General features: G+C 36.3%; 1 long non-coding RNA gene across 1 annotated transcript; it reads left to right on the top strand.

Moving 5' to 3' along the window:
• Nucleotides 1-1,510: 1,510 nt before the first annotated feature.
• LOC127526702 (uncharacterized) lies at nucleotides 1,511-5,221 on the top strand. Its single transcript, XR_007934134.1, has 3 exons — nucleotides 1,511-1,562; nucleotides 1,780-1,815; nucleotides 5,151-5,221. It is a non-coding gene; the product is annotated as an uncharacterized LOC127526702 (long non-coding RNA).
• Nucleotides 5,222-18,407: the final 13,186 nt, after the last annotated feature.

The following is an 18,407-nucleotide window of genomic DNA, read 5'->3' as shown; positions in this document are numbered from 1 at the left end:
TACTTTTTAAAGGTTGTCAGAGTTTCCACTTCAACTGTGTGATTCAACAGTTTTTTTCAGTTTCCACAACACTTAGATCAAAGAAGTGCTTGCTGGCTACAGCTTTAAATACATTTCCCTTTAATTTCCATTGAGGTCTTATGGTATGTGATTTCATATTTAATTGAAAGTACTCTGATGATCCACTTTATCTATGCTTTTGAGAATGATGAAGACCTGGATTAGGTCCCCATACAGTCTCCTTTGCTAAGACTCATCACTTTTAATTCTCGGAGCCTGCCATAGTAGGACATGTCCTTAAGTCTTGGGATGCATTTGTTTGCTCTCCTTTGCACAGCTTTAGTGGCAGTGATTACAACATATCGAGTTATGTGTTGTAAAAAGGTAAAAATTCTCCACATTCCTAGAAAAACTATAACCTAATAGTTATGAATTATATCCTGACCAGTAACGGCGCACTGCATGATAACGTGCAGTGAATACACTTGACTTGAGCATTCATAGTTTTCATATTCTTTCTCTGTATGTTTAGCATTCGTTTGCTCAGAGGTTGATGCGCTTGCTGCTTCCTAAGCAGCTCTTCTTTTCTCCACCCTAGTGGCCCGCTTCCTCTCTTCTTTCGGCATCTTTTTATGTTAAAACTGATTATGTCAGTTTTTGTGTTGCAATTACTTAGTACGTTTTCCTTAATTTTTCACTTAAGCTGGCACTTAAGTATTGAATCTGCCTTAAGAATGATTTAAGATATGAAGGGGAGAGTTAGGGGAAGTGATAGTGAAGGTCGTAGGGATGAGAATGGTGCCACGTATCCATGCGCCGCACAGCCTGTCTGCTGCCCGCTGCTGAGAGTCGATTCCACAAAAAAAATTAAAAAGAGTAATAATATTTTAATATAAAGCTATAGTGCAGAGTTTGAGCATAGTATATGTGTACCAAATTTCAGGCTACAGATTATTTGATTTTTGACCTTCACCTTCCTCAGTTGACCTTTGACCTTGGAGGTTAATCATCACCCAGAAAGCGGATAGTAGATATCACGTAGTATATGTGTACCAAATTTCAGGTCAATAGGTCAAACAGTTTGCAAGCTACAGGTGATTTAAAATCATGGACAGCCACTGTAGCATATTATATACTTTTTATACTTATTTTATATTGAATATGGAAAATGTAGGCATCTATCCGATATGTATATTATAAAATATGTAAGTATACCTGACACAAAAAGGGAGCATAAATTCATAAAATGAGAAATGTGAATGTGAAAAATGCAGACAGACGGGGAACATTATGGTGTTTTCAAAACTGATGCTTTGAGAATGATCTGTTAGTCAAGAAGTATATCACTTGGAAAAATCTGTTCAAATAAGAATATAAAAATGTATTACCTTTACTTTAAATTTTCAATTAATTTTCAGTGGGCATATACTAATTTTTCTTAAGAATATTGGCAATATTATTGTTTGAATTGTCTTTTTATGATCACATACTGGTAACTGTTCAACTTTTAGGTCAAATTCTTGTGCAAGACGATGAACTACTGACTGTTCCTTCTTCAGATGGTGAGAATAAAAGGTGTAAACTTTAAAAAATGTATATAGATTTGAAGAAATACATCCATACAAACTCATTTTGTGTATGTGCAGTAATTTTTTAAACATACATACAAAGGCTAGAAAAATATTTTATAGAAACTCATTTTGTTGATGTTGAGCTATTTTTTAAAAGAAACCAATTTTAATTATTTATATATGTATATATATATATATTTTTATACAGGACAAATGCATATGCAGCCAATACCTCCTCCTCCAGGTAACAAAATACGTCAAAATATAACTTAAGACAATGTGTTTAAAATGCATATATGTCAGTTTTTTGGAATCCATTTTAATAATTAATGAGTAAAAGAACAGAGTATTAAGTTTTATTAACATGTGGTATTCCACCAAAAAAAAATGCAAGTATCATTAAAAGACAGAAGCTAGTTTAAACAGATCACTTCAGTATTTAGCTAAAAAGGAAGATGTTAAATAGCTAGAAATATAATGAAAGTCTGCTCTTTTCTGAACAAAGGAGCTCTGTATGATTTATAGTTTTTGGTCTGTTATTAGTGACACTGAAGTTGATTTATTTTCTTTGAGGCGCCATTTAGGGGTTATTCTTAACAATTTCTATACATACATGTTATACTGAAACACATATTGTATATTCAATAGTGAAATTCATATATTTTATAATGAAGCACATACACTGGACTGAAAAGCATACATTCTATAGTGGAACACATGCACTGTTTATATTCTGTACTAAAAAATATACACTGAAACAAATAAACAAATAGAAAACATACACTTTACACTGAAATGCACACGGTATAGTAAAATTTTTGTTATACTGTACAATATATATACTGTCTACTCAGACAAATATACCATATTGAAATGCATAGACAATATAAAGAAATATGCAGCAAGACCAATACACTCTATAAGAAGGAATATGGAATGCAGTAGTTTATTTGTGTACTGTCCACTGAGACACATAAACAATACTGAAACACATACATTTAACAAAGAATATGGAATGCAGCAGTTTATTCATATTATATTAATAAATCAAATCCAAAAAATGTAAGCTATCACACTGCACCAATTTACCTCTTCGCATTTACTTGTTCACAAAAGATTGTTTTTGCTCATTCTCAGTAAGTGGACTTATTAAAATATAAATGTAAGTATGGAGTGTATGTGTTTCACTATTCAGTGTAAGCAGTATGCAGTACGTGTTTAAGTTTAATGTGTATGTGTTCTAATATAGAGTGTAAAACATTTAGTATATAATGTGTTTTCACTGTTCAGTATATAGTGTATTCATTTCACTACATTGAGTATGCATTTCAGTGTAGAGTGTGTGCATTTCAGCAAAGAGAGTATTAATTTCACTATACAGTGTAAGCATTTTTTATTTAATAAATGGCAAGAAAGTTTTAAGGGTAAATCCTAGAGATAATCAGGCAAGTTGGTTCAGTAAACACTAAATTACCAAAACAACCAGAACCAAAATGGATATGTAGAAATCTTTAAGTAGTCAAGAGATCAAATACAAAAAGAAAATCTGGAAACAAACGAGAGTGCTGAAGTGCTACCTTCTTATTGCCAAGAATCCTTTGTTTTTCTTTTTTTGAAGAAGTACAGACACTAAATGAACCATTTGTCTGTCCTTCAAAGACAGTTGCTGTGACCCCACTCAGAGGTACTGTACATGTATGAACACTGTCAAACAATGTGTGGTGGTGAGCAGCATAATCTGGCAAAATTACTTAGAATTTTGCAGTTTTTCTTTTAACTAGAATATATCTTGGAATTTCTGCCAGAGTGCTTGTTAATTATTGCATTGTTTTGAAGAGGATTAAAAACATGGCAACAGTTTAAAAATTACACTTGTGTTTTTTTTTTTTTTGGAAGAAAAGTTCAAAAAATAGATAGTGACTGTCCATGCAGAAATAAAACTGTAGACAAGTGGACTACATACTGTAAGTCATGTAGTATATAGTAAGAGATGTTACATGCATCTGGGTAAAAAGGTTCATTTGGAACAATTCCCTATGAAATCTGAAAATTATATTTAATAATGAAGAAGTTATCAGTGGTGAGTATAAACATAAATGAGAAATTGTTTTTACTTCTGTAATTTCTTTTAGGTTTAATTTTTCATTACTCTTTGTTGTATGTGTTCAGATCTCTGGGGAAAAAAACAACATGCTGAATATTGATTTTTTTTCACTTTCCATTTTTAGGCAAGCCTTCCCAGTTTAAATAAAAAGCTAAACATTTTTATAGATATATTTGGTGTCCAAGTCATTTAATTAAAATCGTTTGTAGACCGGATGGGTCCCTCAGTACACCAGTACAGCTTTACCCAGCAGTAAATACACTGTGCACTGAAGCAAACTCTTTTGCTAGATCTCCAATTCCCAGTTGACAATGCCTAATGTATGAATACCCAAAGTCTTCTCTCCAGCAGAGATTTCTTTTTGATTATTGCAGGGCAACACACTCACTTGGTCCTTCCCATCCAGCCCTTTAATAATGCTGTATAGGGACATGGTAACACCTAATAACTCAGAGCTTTTGGCCTTTGCTGTGCAAAACCATACATTACTTCTGTGCAGAATTAATTTGTTGAACAAACTTCAACAAACCTTTACACCACATTGAATCAAAATTTAGTATACACTGTAAAAAATGCCCAATGCTGGCCTTATTTTTCATTCATTTTCTTACCTTGATTTTCTATTACAATTTCATCTACTGTAGTGCCAGTTTTGGGCGAAGAACAAATCCTGGATGAAATGCTTGTCTATCAGAGGACTCACACCCACACCTTTACAAGGTTTATGATCATCAGTTAGCCTAATATCACAAGAGGATGTACCTTTGACCTGTGTCTAGAAAGGTCCTTTTAACTTTCACCACTGTTCGGACCAACAAACAACTTCTGTGTACAACTTGAACTGATGCAGAATCAAAAAGCCTTGCAGTATGCGGAAAATAACAAAACAAAAGCCATAACAATTTTTCTAATTTGCATTTACAGTTAATTTTTGTAATCTGCTATAACTGAAGCATGACATATATTGGCTACCTAAGAAGCAAATTCATTTTGGCCATGGTCTATTTAATATTGCATCCAATTTCTACTTTTTAAATCATTTTTATAAATAATTGACCTTTTAAACCATATAAAAGTAGCATACACTTTCATTCTTGAACAAAATAACCTTGACTTGAAATATTCAGGTCCTTTGTAAACTAAATTGGTATATCACTATATCCTGGCATAATATATGAAATACAAAGATCTGGGAAAATGATAGATCATTTCCTTTTTGTAAGTGTCCAGTGACATTGTTTTTGTAAGCCACACTCCCCTTCCCATGTTCCAAAGAGTCGTAAAGTACAAATGCATGATAAAATGGCATTAATTATTACATCTAATGTATATAATTTTGTATTTACACCAGCCTTAATGTGTAAAGGAACACAGTCCTAATTACAGCTTTGACCCACTGTGATAATCTCAATATGTTGCTAAACTCTGTAGACATATGTCATTGATTACTCTTTGTTTTTTAATGTTGGAATCAGGGTTTATAATACCACCATCTTCTAACCTGCCTTATGGAATAAGACCTATCGGTTGCCCGCCCGGACTGGAATATCTAATTCAGGTAGTATTGATGCAGTCATGTACTAACAGGCTAAATATTAAAATGTATAAAATGTATGGTCCCAAGCACAAAGTGGACACGTTAGTATTTTTTATGTGAAAGAAGATACATTTGAAACATGAGTGTTATTCCTAGTAATCTTGTTTAAAATATCCATCCATCCTTTGTCTAAAAGTGCAGAATCTAACTATAGCATCATGTTATATAATTAAGATAATGTATACACTGAGGGCGGCACGGTGGCGCAGTGGGTAGTGCTGCTGCCTCGCAGTTGGGAGACCAGGGGACCTAGGTTCGCTTCCTGGGTCCTCCCTGCGTGGAGTTTGCATGTTCTCCCCATGTCTGCGTGGGTTTCCTCCGGGTGCTCCGGTTTCCTCCCACAGTCCAAAGACATGCAGGTTAGGTGGATTGGTGATTCTAAATTGGCCCTAGTGTGTGCTTGGTGTGTGGGTGTGTTTGTGTGTGTCCTGCGGTGGGTTGGCACCCTGCCCAGGATTGGCTCCAGCAGACCCCCGTGACCCTGTGTTCAGATTCAGTGGGTTGGAAAATGGATGGATGGATGGATGTATACACTTTAACATGAAAGAGTTCAAGAGTTCCTACCTAGGGTGCTACCTTAGTGAATGCATACAGTTTAATGTAAAGAAATATACTTTTTAAAGGACAATACACTTTTTTAATACTATTTTAGAATCTAATAGTTTTTCTGTTTGGAATAATAACATTGTATATAGTTAATGCAATTACAATATAATGATTTTGAATAAAATACTTTAATTAACATACCATGCTTACTTATACAGGATTTTAGTTTATATCGGTTTGCAATAAAAAACTTCCAACAAAAACGAAAATGTAGCTAGAGCAAGTTGAAACCCCATCCTGGACTGGGCACTAGTTTACTGTAGCAGAAATACAATACTAGTTTGGAAAAAAGGGAATATAGCCTAATGCATTTAATCTACTAAGTATGGAAATTTATTGTGTGCCAGTGCAAGTAAGTATCATTAAGCAATTCCAGATTCAATGTTATTAAATGATTCACATTTCTTTGCCATAATTGTAAGATGAGGGCAAATTGGTTTACATGATTCAAAGCTAGATGGTACATAGGCCACATGTTAGACAGTGGGAATTCAAGCAAAGAACAAGTAAATTACTACCTAAATAGTACAGAAGCTTATTAAAAGATGTATTGCTTTATTGCACACATGTGCTAGTTTCCACTAAAGAATTATTTTGCAAATGTATTGCTTTATTATGCAATAGTTATTGCATTATTTTGCAAAGATGTTACTTGCTCCTGCCGCTGCTGGTAACATCATGTACATGATGTTTGCTTTGGTCATTTATCGACAGTTATTAAAAGAGAAAGATTAAGCACACGTGTAGTTTGCAATCAAGTGACAAGAAGTGAACAAAAGTTATAGGTAGACATTTACTTTTATTCAGATTAAAGTTAAGTATGTTTAGTACAGATGTTTTAACATAGGTAGAGTGGTACTGCAGACCTAGCATTACAGAACCAGGGTCCCCATGTGATTTGCATGTTCTCTCCATACATTTGTGGATTGACTGGTAACAGTGAGTTTGTTTAACTGTGCATGATTATCTGCTTTAATGTTAAATACTGGGAATGTGTCAGAAATACATCTCAATTAACAATATATGTTTAGTTTAGTTCTCTATGTGCTGTGAACAACAAAAACATTATTTATATAGCATATTTTTATGAAAATGATGTAGCTCACAGTGCTTTATAGGATGAAGAAAGAGAATAATGACAAAATATAAAAATAAAATTAGGCAATACTAATTAACATAGAATAAAAGTAAGGTCTGATGGCCAGGGTGGACAAAAAAAAATCCAGACAGCTGGAGAAAAAAAAATCTGCAGGGGTTCCAGGGCAAAAGACCACCCAGCCCCCTCTAGGCATTCTACCTAATATAATTGACCTCAATCAGTCGTCATGGTTTTCAGGCTTCACATGGAAGAACTTGATGATGATGGTCATGTGGACCACTGGCCTTCAATCCATCAATGTTGGGACATCACGGTGCTTTGATCGGGTGGTGGTGGCACAGAATGCCACATCAGAAAACCGGAAAAAGAACAGCAGAGGAAGTAGGGGTTAGTACGGATTTCAGAGCTGCCATGAATGATAATGATAATTAAACGCATATGCAGAATATCAGAGTTACACTAAAATGTAGCTATGTGAAAGCCATATTAAAATAATGAGTTTTTAGCAGTTTTTTAAAGTGCTCCACCATACTAGCCTGGTGAATTTCTATCAGTAAACTATTCCAGATTTTAGGTGCATAACAGCAGAAGGCTGCCTCACCACTTCTTTTAAGTTTAGCTCTTGGAATTATAAGCAGACACTCATTTGAAGATCTAAGGTTATGATTTGGAGTAAAAGGTAACAGGTATTGTGAAATATAGAATGGAGGGAGATTATTTAAGGCTTTGTAAACCATAAGTAGTACAGTGGAACCTCGGTTCACGAACGTCTCGGTACATGTACAAATCGGTATACGACCAAAAAGTTTGCCAAACTTTTGCCTCGGTTCATGACCACACACTTGGTATACGAACAATCTAGTTTCCCTTTCGGTTTGTACATGTTCAGTCTCTCCCCGTGCAGCGAGCAAGAGAGAGAGTGAGAGAGCGCGACACACACACACACACACACACACACACACACGCACGTACACACACACACACACACACACACACACACACAGGCAGCGTGAGAGAGAGACAGACGCACACACACTGGCAGCGCGAGAGAGAGAGCCGCGCACACACACAGGCAGTGCGAGAGAGAGCCGCACACACACAGGCAGCGCGAGAGAGAGACAGACGCACGCACACAGGCAGTGCGAGAGAGAGAGCCACGCACACACAGAGGCAGCGCGAGAGAGAGAGCTGGACGTATAAGGTAGGAAGGCAGTTAAAGAATGCACTGGGCTTGATTTTGTTTTCACTTCTGTTTACAGCAATCGGTTCGTAGCGTGCATTGTTGCAATGTTACTTTTGTTGGTGGTTTCTTAAATTATGGATTTTTTCAAATGTTAATTTTTTTCCTTGTGCTTAAAACTCATTAAAAAAAAAGTGTTTTTAGCCAGCGGTTGGTAGCGCTGTAGCGCGAACTATTGCAGTGTTAGTTTTCTCTGTTGTTCAAGGTTTTCTCAGTGTTATTCAATGTTTTTACATTTAGTTTACTATTACGCTGTGCATTCTATGGTTTAATTAACTATATTTGTGCTTAAAAATGTAAAAAAAATATGTATTTACATACAGTTCGTATGGTCAGGAACAGATTAATTGTATTTACATACAATCCTATGGGGGGAAATTGCTTCGGTTCACGACCAAATAGGTTTATGACCAGAGTTTTGGAACGAATTATGGTCGTGAACCAAGGTTCCACTGTATTCTAATGTCAATTCTAAATGGCACGGGTAACCAATGTAGTGACTTCAGAACTGGAGAGATGTGCTCGGATTTTTTTTTCCTGGTTAAGATTCTAGCAGCTACATTCTGCACTAGTTGTAATCGATTACTGTCTTTTTTGGGTAGTCCTGAGAGGAGTGCATTACAGCAATCTAACCAACTGTAAACAAAAATGTGAACTAGTTTCTCAGCATCTTGCAAAGTTATAAGAGATCCAACTTTTGCTATATTTCTTAAGTGAAAAAATGCTGTCCTAGTAATCTGATTAATATGTGATTTAAAATTCAGGTCAGAGTCAATAATTACCCCTAAATTCTTTACCTCTGTCTTGACTTTTAATCCTAATGGATCAAGTTTATTTCTAATACCCTCATTATATCCATTTTTGCCAATTACTAATATTTCTGTTTTCTCCTTATTTAGTTTGAGAAAATTACTACTCATCCATTCAGAAACACAAGTAAGACATTGTGTCAGTGAACCAAGAGAGTCGGGGTCATCAGGTGCTATTGATAAATACAGTTTTGTGTAAGCAGCATAGCTGTGGTAGCTTACGTTATGCCATGAGATAATCTGACCTAACAGAAGCATGTAGATCGAAAAGGGCAGCAGACCCAGGATAGAGCCTTGTGGAACACCATCGAGAACATCATGTGTCTTTGAAGTATAATTACCATGACTAAAAAAGAATTTTCTACCTGGTAGGACTCAAACCAATTTAAGACACTGCCAGAGAGGCCCATCCATTGACTAAGGTGATTTCTAAGAATACTGTGAATTAAATAGTATCCTTTCACTTTATTTGACCCTCCTTGCATGCTTAACCACTTCCTTGCTAGCTGTCAGTAGAAAGCGGAGCACACAAATGCACAGCAGTACTGACTGCAGCTGGCAATATCTTTGTGAAATAATGCACTCAATAATTTTTGCGTATCAATGCAAAATTTTGCAAAATAACCCAATAATGTTTTTTTTAAGTGTCAGGAAAAAGCTTCCATAAAATAGAGAGTGTTGCAATAAGGTGTCAGTACTCTTCAAAATGGACTGCAAAAAAACTCTACAATATATGCCTGCAACAGATTCCAAAAAATATTGGGATAGGGCAATTTAGGTCCAACAACGAATTAAATAAAGAAAATAATGATTTGAGTAGAAACATATGACGTTCAGCAGGTGATTGTAATCATGCTTTAGCTTTAGCATAAAACCTGCATCCAGGGAAGGCCTAGACACTTAGATGCTAAGATGGAATTTAGATCACCAATTTAACAACAAACGTGTGACATCAATATTTAAAATCGGTACTTCTCAAAGACAGATTGGAAGGGATTTGGGTATTTCACACAGTGTATAATATAATTAAAAGATTAAGGGAATCTGCGGAGGCACGGTGGCGCAGTGGGTAGCGCTGCTGCCTCGCAGTTGGGAGATCTGGGGACCTGGTTTCGCTTCCTGGGTCCTCCCTGCGTGGAGTTTGCATGTTCTCCCCGTGTCTGCGTGGGTTTCCTCCCACAGTCCAAAGACATGCAGGTTAGGTGGATTGGCGATTCTAAATTGGCCCTAGTGTGTGCTTGGTGTGTGGGTGTGTTTGTGTGTGTCCTGCGGTGGGTTGGCACCCTGCCCAGGATTGGTTCCCTGCCTTGTGCCCTGTGTTGGCTGGGATTGGCTCCAGCAGACCCCCGTGACCCTGTGTTCGGATTCAGCGGGTTGGAAAATGGATGGATGGATGGGAATCTGCAGAAATTTAATCGTGTAAAGTACAAAGACGCAAGCCCAAACTGACTGCCCATGATTTCCGATCCCTCAAACAGCACTACATCATTCATCATTTATTAATAAGAAATATAACCACATGGCCTCAAGAATATTTTTGCATACCTTAATACAATAACACAATATACAGTTTCATTCACAGATGCTGGTAACAACTATACTGTGCAAAAAAGAAGCTGTACATTAACAGTGTCTGGAAGCACCATCAACTTTTCTGTGCTTGGAGGCATCTGGGATGAACCATCACACAGTGGAAATGTGTATTGTGGTCAGACAAATCAAAATTTCAGGTCATTTGTGGAAGAAATGCATGTGTCCTCCAGACCAAAGAAGAAAGAGACCATCCAGATTGTTACCAACTACAAGTCCAGAAGCCAGCATCTGTGATGGGATGGGGTTGTGTCAGTGCCCTGGGCATGGGTAACTTGCACTTTTGTGAAGGCACCTTTAATGTGGAAAAGTACATATCGATTTTGGAGCAATATAGGCTGCCTTCAAGACAACATCTCTTCAATGGACTCCCATACATATTTCAGCAAGACAATGCAAAACTATATTCTGCACAAATTTCAAAGGCACGGCTGCATAGAAAGAAGTTACAGGTGCTCAACTGGCCAGTCGGCAATCCTGCCCTATCCCCAAGTTGATAATGTATGGTGGATGTTGAATTGCAAATTGTGACAATAAAGACCACACACGGTTGCAGATCTTAACATTTATTTGTAAGACAAATGGGACAAATCTACACCTGAAACACTCAATAAATTGGTATGTTCAGTACCTTAATGTATATTAAGTGTCCTGAGAAAGAAAGGCAACATTACAAAGTGGTAAATTCTTTATTGTCCAAACTTTTTTTGGAATATGTTGCAAGAATCAAAATCAAAATAAGTGTTTATACAATACATACTCTATATATATATATTAGTTGTAATATCAAATATATCAAAAATATATCAAATGACAGGCTGTAATATTGTTCTCAGGTCAAAGATCATTTACTCTCCTGTACCAATCACTGTTTTCTGTTTTTATTTGCACTTTCCATTACATCCCAACTTTTTCTGAGTTGGGGTTTTAATATGGTATGGTTAGCATTCTTTTTCTTTTTCTTTATTAATTGATAAGAATACTGTTTCAATTTTACAGTTGTCTCTGCTTAGACAGTACAACTTCCTCAAAAAATACCTTGAATGTGATCAACACCACGTTTTGTAAAAATCCGTTCTCTTCTTGTAATAAATTTATCACTTTATAAATCATACTGTATAGCAAATCTAAAAAATCTTATCAACTTGCAATGACTTTCTTTCATAACATCTGTTTTTTTGTGATCTTATGAGTGATAGACTAAAGTATATAGAGTACGGATTTTAAAATAGAGTGTTTTCTTAGAAAGTGCTGCTATAGGCTGTCAGTACTCTTAACTAAACTTCAAAATGGACTGCTTAAAACTCTTAAAAAAATGTTATACTTTTTCATACAGTATATGATTAGTTTACAAGTGTCTAATGTATTTTTAACTTAACTTTTCGCATTTAATTATGTAAGTGTATAAAAGCATGCAAAACATGACTTATCTAACAGACATCAGGTATCACTGTTTAAGAACAGCTGTTGATTCTTTTTCCCTAGTAAAAGATTACAGCTGTGAGCCAATAATTTGTAAAATAGACAATTTAATAACATGGACAAGTAAATTAGCATTTATTATGTACAGCTGGAAAAAGGTCAACTTTAAAACAGATACAGAACGAACAGATAGAAAGGCTGTTCATCCATAATTTTCAAACACATTATTTATTGGTCAGGATCATTAGTAACAGAAACTTGTCCAAATAGTAACCCATCCTGGATGGGGTGCCAGTGCAGACATACATTCAACATTTCTCTACATCACTCTAGCTAATTTATCCATACTGAGTTATCTTTCCAATTTAGATATGACATTTTTTTACCCCCAAATTTCACATGACTCAGAACGGTATAATCACAGAAGAGGAGTGAGCACTATCAACTATAAAAGGAACTCCTGGCAATTCAGTAAATTACACCTTATTATTGTAGATAATAAGTAGACTTGAGGCTGATTATTGGATATTTTAACCAATAACATTACAGTAGCACAGTTCAGTAATCTTTACAGTTGAAGAGCCTTAGACACAATGTATTTATACTTTCTTACAGTCTGTGTTTACTGCGTAAGTGATCTTGAATTAGGAATAATAAGGAAATTTGGAATAGTGACAGGACTAGTTTACACTTAACAATCAAAATGTACACATGTTATTACATTCAGGGTCATTTGCGTACTTAACTGATTTGAAAGAGGCAGAATTTAAAATTTTAGTTACTTTATAAAGAGTCAATTATCACATTTTTGTCTATTAAATACTTTTATAAAAGTGACTCATATTTAAAAATAAGAACGGTAACAATGCGATTACATGTGTTAGTAGACTACTTAAACACATGCTAAAGAGTTCTTTACAATTTCATGTAGTTAAGAATGTAGCCCAAATAGGCTTGTGGTTGCTCAGGTGCTTGCACAGACAGCAGATACCAATTCAAGTGATGTAAAAATGGTATTGGTGGATGTCCTATTGTTAGTTTTTGGTTGTGGAGGGTCTGTGACTAATCGTACTTCCAGTTTCTTCAGAAATGTAACATTTGTGAAAGAAGTACCCAATGGAGAATTTAAATCTCTGTTGAGGCCTGTACTGTGAGTGCTGTGCAGAGTAGAGGCAGAACCTCTGTGTTTTTCCCAGTTGATTCTGGGGTTCGTCAAGGGTGTGTTCTTGCTCCTACTCTGTTCAATGCTTGTATGAATGCTGTGATCTTCGCGGAGTCCATGGAGGCTCTGATCGGGGCGCTCGAGAGACTGAGCGAGGAGTCTGAGTGTCTGGGCTTGCGAGTGTCCTGGATAAAAACCAAGATCCAGGCCTTTAATGACCTCTTGGGCACAGCCATCAGCAGTGTGTCTGTTTGCAGAGAGAGTGTCAACCTTGTTGAGAGGTTTACTTACCTTGGCAGTGACATTCATGTCTCTGGTGACTCCACCTATGAAGTCAGTAGACAGATTGGGAGAGTATGGGGGGTCATGAGGTCGCTGGAAAGGGGTGTGTGGCGCTCCCGATATCTATGCAAAAGGACGAAAGTCCAAGTCTTTAGAGTCCTGGGGCATCCTGTCTTGCTATATGGTTGCGAGACATGGACGCTATCCAGTGACCTGAGGCGAAGACTGGACTCCTTTGGTACTGTGTCTCTCCGGAAATCCTTGGGTACTGTTGGTTTGACTTTGTGTTGAATGAGCGGTTGCTCATGGAGTCCCGAATGAGGCACATTACCTGCATTGTGAGGGAGCATCAGTTACGGCACTATGGCCATGTGGCGCATTTCCCTGAGAGTGATCCAGCTCGTAAGATCCTCATTGTTGGGGACCCGAGTGGCTGGACCAGGCCAAGGGGTCACCCACGTAACACCTGGTTGTGACAGATAGATGGTCATTTCCAGAGGGTGGGACTGGACCGCGTGTCTGCATGGGGGGTTGCCAACCGGGATCCTGAGTTGTTTCGTCATGTAGTGGGTGCAGCAACACACTGTACCAGTACATGCTCCCCAACTTGACTTGAACTTGACTTGTTGAGGCCTCAATGTAAACTTTCTAGATGTTTTGGTCTATAATAGAGAGCAGGTCTGGAGCTTTGATTATAAAATAATACTGAATCATTATAATGTGCAGATCATGTAGCTATGAGGTTGTTTTTAGCATAACATACTGTAAATTCAGAGAGCATAATTATTAGTTGAAATCTATGCTTACAGTTCAATGCTTGCAAAATTCTCTTCTCTTACTCTTCTAGATGAATGTCTTTTTGCCCGTGTGCCAGTGTCTTGTGTGTGTGCGTTCCTCCCCTAGTATTTGACTAGCTTGTATTGTGAATTTGTTTTTCCATCAGTAGTGGCTGTTGGATGAGTAAAAAAGAAAAGGTACAAATGTATAAGTTGAAGTGACCTCTCACATGGTAAATCTAAAACAGTTAAACAGTCATAAGCGTAGTCACACAGAATATTCCTCTGTTTTAAGATAGACAAGTAAATTTACCAAATCTCTTTAATAGACTATTTATAGAACACCATATTAGGTAAAGTAGTTGAATGCATCTAAACAAAATTTCAATCCAGTATTGTGGAGTTTTGAGGCACAAATGCTATTAGCCCCTGTGCCAGTGCAATACTGGCCTTCTAAAAGTATGCTCATTAGTCATTTTCAAAACCGTACAGCAATACTTATGAAATCACTTGCAAATTAATAATACTTTTCCTTATATTTGGCTAGAACACTTAGAATCAATAGTCACCAAATATTCAAAACTGTCCCAAATAAGTTATTTTTATTTTTCTATTACATGTAAACCCATGTAAATACCATAATTATCATTTTCTTGGAGGAAGCAAAAGGCATTACAGTACAAACGAACTGGGACACAACCATGATGTTTGCTGCTAGTTAGCTCTTGGAGCAACCCTTCAGTTGCTAAGTACTGACCTTGCACAATTAACTAGTTCATGACAATACTGCAACTGCAATCACATTCAGAAGTTAATATATTAGTATTTAGCTACTGAATATTGATATTTGCATTTTGCATCTCACAAAAAATAGAAGCTCAAAAACAAGGGAAACCAACTTTTTCATTTAACGTTTATTAAAATGAATATTTGAAAAAAAATTTCTATAGCTCAGATTGTGTTTTAACTGTTTCACTTTCTTGAGTAGTTGTTCTTTTAAGAAACAACAAAGTTATCATAAAAAAGTCAGATTATACATTTTTCATCTGTCATACTTATGCTTAATTCCTGGCATCTGCCATAATAAGAGGTGAGCGCACGTGTGTAAACAAAATTCTACTCCAGAAAGCAGAATTAGTGTGATATCCGATTAAAATAAACTGCAATTTACTGAAATCAGGTTCATTCCACTCCAGAAAACATGGATTTAGTTAAACTAATGTTTCTAGAACAGATTAAGCCAGAATTGTGTGATCTATGAGGCTAAAGAGGCGGATAATTTGCTAATTGTGCTTTTTGGAACGGGATCAGAATTTGCCTTTTCCAAAAATAAAGATTTGACAAAATCCAGCTCAGTTACTAGGGCAACCAATAGTCTGAAATGAACCTGCAAATGAGCAGGTTTAATGTGGAGGATTAAAGCTTTGAGGCCACAGAGGAGAATCCAACCTTAAAATCAAAGTTCTTAAACGTCCAGTCAGAAATGCTGACCTCAGATACAATATTTAAGAAGCAGAAAAAGCTGATAAAATGTTGAATATGTCATGCCTTTTCCTGAATGAGCAATTTACATAGAAGCATAACTCATTCACCAAAGTCTGGTATGCCTAGAGTAGTGGCTGTGTGAATGTTGTCATTTTAAATCCAAGGCTTTAATATATCAGAGTAACCTTCTGAAACGTAACATGTTCAGCGTTAACATATCGTGGCTTTGAGTTCACATCAATGCAAGTTATGGACATTTCCCCTTTTTTTGGGCACTTTTTATATAATATTTAAAATGTCACACAGATAGCAAAAGTGTACCTAAGTCTGAAGCAACATCTGCACACATGGGCTGTGTTCCTGAAACAAATAAATAACTACAGTCAAAGAGGTGGTTTGCTGGTAGTTCAATTACATTTAAACAAATGTGGCACATGTGAGCAATAATTACTGATAACAGATGCACTGGTTGAACAAGCTGTCCACTTTAATCTCCTCTATGTAGTCCCACACCCTTAAAGAAATGCCTCTAAGGACTCCCCTCTTCAGAGGGTACCTATAACTGATATGCATATTAATACAGTTTGATTCAGGTTTCATTGATGATTTGTAAAGAAAACAAGATTTATGAAAGAGTTTACCTCATCTAAAAAGCAAACATAAATTGCCAGAATCAGCTGCATGTCGCAAAACATATTGCATCTGCAGTATCGCTGCTTCCAGCTGTATTCCATTACAGCTCAACCCTAGATAGTACATTTGTTCAGTCTTGTTATCTCCTTCCAATCGGGTGTCCTTCTTGGATTGAACCCCCAGCTTATGGAGACAGAAAATGACAAACTGAGATACAGTATATGGAAATATAAATACAGTATACCGCTTTGGAGCTCTCAGTCAGCCTAGAAAGCAGCACTTCCAATTTGTGTATTAATTTTAACATCTGCACTCCCTATGTGAGTAATGATGAGTGTCTCAGACCCAGCTGAGACATTTTAATTGGTTCTTAAAGTCTCTCTCCAAAAACAGGTTGTGTAGCCCCAAATTGGAAAAAGTTAGTACAGTGAGGAAAATGCAAATAAAAACAGAAAGCAATGATTCGAAAAATCAATTTGATTGTAATCCATCATAAATGATTTAAAGGCAAGCTATTTAATGTTTAATCTGGTCAACTTCATTTTTTTCATAGATGCAGTATATATCCATTCTTGGCATTGAGGGCCTGCAACACATTCTAAAAAAGTTGAGATGTGGCAATTTAGGGACAATGAAGAACTGAAAAATAAAAATAAAGATGTGAGTGGAAACAGATGATGTTCAACAGGTGATTGTAATTGTGCTTTTGGCATAAAAGCTGCAGTCAGGAAATGCCTAGTCGTTTAGGAGCAAAGATGGGATCTCCAGTTTTCCCTAAAATGCATGGCAGAATTGTTCAAAACTTTAAAATCAATGTTTCTCAGAGATGATTGGAAGTGATTATGGTATTTCACACAATGAATAATATTAATTAGAACATTCAAGGAATCTGGAGAAATTTGTGGTGCATAAAGTGCAAGTCTCAGCTGATTGCTCATTATCTCTGACCCTGCACACGGCACTGCATCAAGAACTGTCATTCATACAGTAAATAAGTGATATAACCACATGGGTTCAAGAATACTTTGGCATACCTTTATTTAGTAACACAATATGCAGTTACATCTCAAATGCTGGTTACAACTGTACTGTGCTAAAAGGAGACCATATGCTAACCATGTCCAGAAGTGGCATTGACTTCTCTAGGATCAAAGGCATTTGGAATGGACCATCACATAGTGGAAACTTGTAGTGCAGTCAGAGAAATCAATATTTCATGTCTTTTTTGGAAGAAATGCATGTCTTGTCCTGTTAACAAAAGAAGAGTCATCCACACTGTTACCAGCTTCAAGTCCAGAAGCCAGCGCCTATGATAGTGGGGAGTTTTTCTATGAAGGCACCATTAATGCCAAAAATTATGTAAAGAATTTGGAACAACATATTCTGCCTTCAGGATGACATACATGCCCATGTATTTTTCAGCAAGACAATGCAAAACCACATTGTGTGTGCATGATAAAGGCATGGCTGCATAGGAGGAGAGTAAAGGTGCTCGACTGGCCTGAGTGCAGTCCTGCCCTGTCCCCAAATTAAGAATGTGTGTCACATTATAAAACTCAAAATGTGACAATGAAGACCCCACACTGTTGCACACCTTAATAATTGTTTGTAAGATGAAAGGGTTACAATTGTACCTGAAATACTTAATAAATTGATGTTCAGTACCTAAGTGTTTATTAAATCTTGTGAGAATGAAAGGCAACATTACAAAGTGGTAAATACTTTACAATCCAAATTTTTTTTTGGAATATGTTGCAAGAATCAAAATTAAAATAGGTGTTTATTTAAAAAAATATTAGTTGTAATATCACATAATAGGCTACTATATTATTTTCAGGTCAAAGATCATTTACTGTCATTTACTAATCACTGTTTTCTGTTTTTATTTGCATTTTTCATATCGTCACAGCTTTGGGGATGTAATATTTCATGATTAGCATTGTTTTCTTTTTAATTTCAGAACAGTTTAATTTTCAGAAGTGGATATAAGGATTGCTCTTTACATGGTATATGAATACTGACTCAATGTTA

This window comes from Erpetoichthys calabaricus, chromosome 2 (genome assembly GCF_900747795.2).
Source record: "Erpetoichthys calabaricus chromosome 2, fErpCal1.3, whole genome shotgun sequence".
NCBI lineage: Eukaryota > Metazoa > Chordata > Cladistia > Polypteriformes > Polypteridae > Erpetoichthys > Erpetoichthys calabaricus.
The sequence above is the reverse complement of the archived record's forward strand: the minus strand, read 5'-3'. Positions and strand labels throughout refer to the sequence as shown.